The 6,025-nt window shown below is 57.1% G+C and overlaps 1 protein-coding gene across 2 annotated transcripts in view; it reads right to left on the reverse strand.

The window, feature by feature from the left end:
• CD82 (CD82 molecule) overlaps window positions 1–5,712 on the reverse strand; it is a 46,548-nt gene extending 40,836 nt beyond the window's left edge. The window contains exon 1 of one of the 2 annotated variants that reach the window (XM_058663137.1): window positions 5,584–5,712. The gene's annotated coding sequence lies outside the window, so the exon portion shown is untranslated. Of the gene's footprint in view, window positions 1–5,388; window positions 5,409–5,583 lie in introns of those variants that run through there. The other variant, XM_058663139.1, reaches the window with a different exon arrangement.
• Window positions 5,713–6,025: the final 313 nt, after the last annotated feature.

The raw sequence follows: 6,025 nt of genomic DNA on the forward strand, positions 1-6,025 counted from the left end.
GGCCTGAAGCCAAAACCAGGAGCTAAGAACTCAACGCAGCTCTCTCACAGCTGCGGCATGAATCCAAGTACTTGAGCCAACACTACGACCTCCCAGGGTTGTCAGGAGCTAGAGCCGGGGCAGAATGCTGGCTCTCTGAGCTGGGAGGCTTCCCTGCCAGCCCCTGTAGCTGTACCCTGTGATACGTGCATTGACAACAACCTGTCTAACTTCTGGCCTTGCAAAAGAGTCATGGGCATGGGAATGCAGCTCTACGATTCTATCTGCCGTGTCCCTGGGGACAGTGGCTGGAGCTCAGAAGTTTCCTGCCTGTACCACTCACTGGGGCCTCACTGGTGTCTCACAAATGCAGCAATTGCAGAGTGACGATTCCAATGGTCTTGCAGTCCAAAAAGTGGTTTTTCCACAGCCAAGTAAGAAACAAGTGGAGACCAGAACCCAAGTCCCTGGTCCCCAGGTGCGAGTTGTACACCAGGTCCTCCTAATCACCCCCACCCCTACCAGTCCCCATTGCTCTGGCTGCTCCTCCATATTGGCCTCAAGAACCCAGGACCAGAACTCCGTACAGCTCCCACACCAGATTGCCCTTTGACATGGCAGGGAAAGTCAGGCAGGGGCCCCAGGAGGGGACGCGGGCTTCACAATCAGCCTGTATCCCAGAACTTTCCACTCAGTGGTCTTCAGAGACACAGAGCTGGGCTGGGCACCTTGCATTCCTCTCTTTCCCGCTACCCCGCCCTCAGCTTCCCAGAACAACTGCTAATGCAGAGGTGGCCTCTCTGCTCAAGTCAGGGTTCACTAAAGGCCAGAGCACTCCCCACACAGACACACACAGACACAGTCAATGGGCTGGGGCTGGAGGAAGCTGGGCTGTTCCCCTCCCAGGAGGGTACAGACCAGGCCTCACAGGTGGAGCAAGCCTAGGCTAGGTGACCCACTTCCACCATGCTGGAGGCAGCTTCCAGGACATGCCCAGTATGGAGAAGGCTGAAGGGCAAGGCAGAGGCACCTAGACCTTACTTGGTGGCTCCACGAAGGAGTCCCCAGGTATCGGGCACTGACTGAGTCCTCCCTGCCACACACACACACACACACACACACACACACACAGGGTGAGTCACTTACATCATCAATGTTTCTCAACTGTCTGCCCTGCACCAGAACCTGTGCCAGGGATTATCTAACATTCAGATATCTGGCTTCACTCTGTATACCATAGAGTAGCCAGGGGCCCATGCAATGGTTCATAGTTAATTCTCTCCTTATAAGCGCCAGGATCCCATATTGGTGCTGGTTCATGTCCCAGCTACTTCATTTCCCATGCAGCTGTCTACCTGTGGCCTGGGAAAGCAGTAGAGGATGTACAGCCCAAAGTCTTGGGACCATGCACCTGCACGGGAGATCTGGAAGAAGCTACTGGCTCCTGACTTCAGATCGGCTCAGTTCCAGCTATTGCATCCACTTGAGGTATAAACCGGCAGATGGAAGATCTTTGTCTCTGTTCCCCCTTCTTTCTGTTCAACTGACTTTCCAATAAAAACAAATAAAATCTTAAAAAAAAAAAAAAAAAAAACAAGCCAGCCCACAGAGGAAGGTTCTTGGGACAGACCAGCTCAGAGTGGGGAAGAGTGGAAGGTATGGGCCCTGGGAAAGTCCAACCTCACGTTCACATTCACGTTAACTTCCTCTCAGGAAGCTTAGTCACCCTGGGGAGACCCAGGCACCCCCAGCAAAGCAGGACAGCAAGCAATGATCTGGGGTACACACATCTCACTTATGGTAGAGCAATATAGCTGGCTCAGAAGACAGGTACATGCAGAGTGGGGCACAGAGGATGTGTCTCTTGGCACACACCTAGAACAGGTGGAACAGGTGGAGAAACAAGAGCTCTGGCATCCTAGGCGCTCCCTGCGCAGCAGGAAGAAAAACGCTGAGTGTTTCCCAGGTGCTCTTGTGTTTTATTCCTGTGCCACCCTGGAAGATGATGCTCATGTGTGTCCCCAATGTACAGGTACAGAGATTGAGGCCAGGATCCCCCATTCTTCTCTCTTGTCTCCCTAATCCATGGATTGGTCAGGGTATGGGTGATAGAGGGAAAGGGACAAAGGTGGGACCAAGTCCCATTGGGCAGGGGCCTGGCCAGCTTCACACTGTGTGGAGACTGTTGGATGTGTGTGTATATGTGCGCACACACAGGTATGCATTCCCACAACGTGCCTGGCTTGGTACAGGATACCTCCCAGGTATCCACACCTCCTAAGAGATGAGCAAAGAATGGGCTATAAGCAAGTAGGAGAGTGGAGCCCAGAGAGGGGAAGACGCTTTTCTGAGGTCACACAGCGTGCAGACAGCAGAGTGGGGACTAACTCCAAGCCCCAGCTTCTAGCTCTTTCCTCCCTCAGCTGCTCCTCCATGTCAGAATGAATCAGGCCTGACAGAAAACCACCGCCTCGGGTGAGGGGGGGAACCCCAGAGGTGAGTCAAGGGCAAGCCACCACCACCCCTCCTCCCTACCCCCGGAGTCACCAATTGGGCCCAACTCTGTGGTCTGCCCCTCCTCCCCAGCAAACGCAGCACAGCCCACTCCTCTCAGCCACTGTTTAGTTCTGGGCTTCCCCTCCTGGCCCTCAGCCCCAGGCCCAGAGAATGGGAAGCAGGTAGGCAGGGCAGTTCCTGTTGAGATGAAACCAGGCCCCCCACCTCGGCCCCGTCCTGTTCCACAGAGAAGCGCCATGACCCACCAGCTCTGGCCCTTCCCACCTGTCACTGAGCCAGCTTCTGGCCGTTTGATGCTCTTGATTAAATCACAACCACCTCCCCAGCTTCCCGTGGGGCAGAGGAAGTGGGTCTAACGTTCGGAGTAGAGGCCAAGGCTGAGCCCAAGCTGGGGCATATGTAGTGGGGTGCAGAAGGTGGCTAAAGGCAGCTAGCGCCAGATGCGCTTGGGTATGCCCAGCTCTGTGTGCGGGAAGGGACTGTCTGACCCTTGGGGACCAGGGCTGTGCCTCTAAGATCTGAGATCCTGGGAGAAAGGAGCCCAAGGGGACCCAATCCCCCTGCCTGACTACCCGACTGTTATGTGATCAGCCTCCCACCTCTGCCCTGTTGGCCTGTGGCCAGGAAACTCTTCTCACTACTTCCCATTCACCTTGCTTCCAGGCCCACTGCCCAGGTGCCTAACCTTCACAGGCAAGCATTGAGGACTTCTTGGAGGAGGGGGCTCCCTCCCCACACCTGCCCATTCCACCACCTTCCTGAGGCTCTGCTGCACATCAGGGGCTAGACTTGGGGTGGGACTAGAAAGAAATACAGGGCACTTGCTAAAGCACCCTTCCGTTTGCCTCTGCTACACTTCTATCCCCACAGTTCTCAATGGTTGACATCTCTGAAGCAACCCAGAGCCATCGTCCTCCGCCCCAGCCTTGGTCCCATGACTGCTGGCTCCAACACAGCAGCGCACCCCGCACGGGCTTTTTCCAAAACACCACTTGACCATAGCAGCCCCAACTGAAAAGCCTTTGTGGCCTCCCACTCTTTGCAAAAATCAGACCCAACTTCTCACCTCGGCATTCAAGACCCTGCAAGAATGGATCGCATCACACAGTCCTCTATTACCCTGGAGGTGCCTAGAACTCCCTGGGCAAGCTGACTTTGCTGCCGCTACCTGGGCATCTCTGTTCTGGCTGCTAAAGCCCTCTGATCTCCAAGGTGCTGAAGATGCCACTAACCTACCCATCTCTAGTCTTGTGCCCTCGGCTAGGCCAGCACCCAGTTGGTGAGCTAGCTGGAGAACAAACCCTGGGACCTTGCCAGCCTTTGCCATGTGGGAGGCGATGGGGGCATACTCCTGGGGACGCAAGGTACTGTCTGAAATGAACTTCCGCCCCACTACCAGAGTCACCACTTTCCACACGCCTTCCCTCCCAGCTGCTAACCTCACATAGCCACTTCCAAGCCCCAAACCAGTGTCTGTAGCCCTACACGGAGCCAGGCCCAAGCAGTACTTGAAAAGACACGTAGAAACTTCCACTCCCATCTCATCTCTTGTCTTGGTTTCTCACTTCTGCTGAATCCCTCCCCTGGCTCTAACACACACACACATGCACACACATATACATGGAGTCTTCTCCTCCCAGCACAGCTCCCTATCAGAGTTTGACCCCAAGACTTTCCAGCTGCTTCCAAAATGCATGGCTCATCTCCCCGGAAGACATAAGAGCTGACATACCACACCCTCCGTGTCCCTTGAGGACCAGTCTGCCTCAGACAACAGGTGCCCACACTGCCCGCTACCTCCACCTCCAAGCCAAGTATGCAGAGGAACACTTGGCTTCCAAACACAGGGCCAGTGTAGGTCCAGGAAATCCCAACTGGCCCCAAGGCAAAGCCAGGCCTGCTAGCTCTCCACGTAACTCTACCCAGCACACAGTGGGTGCTCAGTAAACTTGTTACAACAGCCACAACTTCAAGCGACACTACAGAACACACAGTCATTTTTTCATCCAGGACACACCGCTCCCCAACTGCCAGAATGACATTGGTCGCTCGTGGCAATTTCCAGCTCCCACAGGTCAGGAGGAACTACAGCCACCCTCTAGACCTCTTCTCCCACTCCCCCAAAATGGGCTTGCTCCCTCCCTCCGCCTGAGGCCAGCCGTCACCTGCCCGCTCACATCAGAGCAGCTGTCTTGCTGGACGGCTGGGAGGCTGGTGCCTTGCTCAGCAGTGTACACACAGTGTTCTGTTTCATTCTCACACTGTAGGACACTCTCCCTGTCCCCACTCTACAGAGGAAGAGGCGCGAGCTCGCAGGGGAAGTGGAAGCCAAGGCGGTTTGGTCCCAAACCCAAACCCTTGACCACTGGTCTAGGCTCTCTAGCTCCTGTGGTCCAGCACAAATCACCCACCACCCCTGAGGCCAGAACCTTCCAGCTCAAGAAACCAAACACAGGGTGTGTCGCAAGAGTCCTGGGGCCTTGGGCTTGACGCTGGGCCCAAAGACTGGCAGAGTTGTCCCTTCTCTGCACCACTCACCTAGATAAGAGCAGTCCCTTCCACTCCATCCAGCTGGCTCACCTGCAAAGCCCTGCCAAAGTTTCTGGCTGGACTTTGGGAGGCCTGGCTAGTTGGGGCTCTCAGTGAAGGGAGACCACAAGAGTTGAGAGAACCGAAACCCCTCGCCTGCTTTGGACTGCGCGTCCCGGGCTCGACCCCTTCCTCAAGAACCCCCTTTGACCTTTAAAACCACCCGCTCCCGGAGTCCCGTTTTGCAAGGAGGAAACTGCAGTCAGGCAGCACGATCGCACACCTGTGGCTGAGCTGCTCCCGCCCCCCCCCCCAGCGGTTCCCGTCTCTCCGGGTTTTAGTGAGAACACTCCGGGAGCTCACCTGGTCCAGCTTCCCCCTTCTGGAACCCGAGAGGGGCAGAGCCGGGCGGGGCGCATAGAGGTCGGAGACTCTGAACTGCAGAGACCTGTCACTTCTTCCCGGAAAGGTGGCCCGAACCAGCTTGGCAAAGTGCGGCCGAAAGCAAACTTGGTTTGAACTCGTCCGGCCGGCCTCCTCCCACCAGCCCAGGCTCACCTGCCGGCTCTGCGTTCTTCCTTCCCGATGCAAGCCGGGCGACCCTGTTCGCGCCCCAGTCAGCTGCAGACAGCTCAGCCCTCGGCTCGCCGACGACGCGACTCCCCCACCCCCCAGGCAGCGGTCGGGGAAACTCAACCGCCTGGGCCAGGCCCCGCCCCGGAGCCCCCGCCCTCAGCCCCGCCCCGGCAGGGACAGACTCCGCCCCCTGTGGACTCTGACCGGGCCAGCCCGGAGGGTAAATAGGCCACACCCCTTCCCTGAGGCCACACCCCTTCCCTGAGACCACACCCCTTCCCTCCCGCTTGGGCCTCACGTCCCTTCCGTGCGGCCACGCCTACTCGCCTCCTGGTCGCTCAGAGGCCGTCGCCGTCCCTGGCCCCGCCCCCACCTCTGCCTATCAGCGCCCTTCTTCCTCAACTGCCCCGCCCCTCCCCAGCCC

Source organism: Ochotona princeps, chromosome 4, assembly GCF_030435755.1.
Source record: "Ochotona princeps isolate mOchPri1 chromosome 4, mOchPri1.hap1, whole genome shotgun sequence".
NCBI classification, from domain to species: domain Eukaryota; kingdom Metazoa; phylum Chordata; class Mammalia; order Lagomorpha; family Ochotonidae; genus Ochotona; species Ochotona princeps.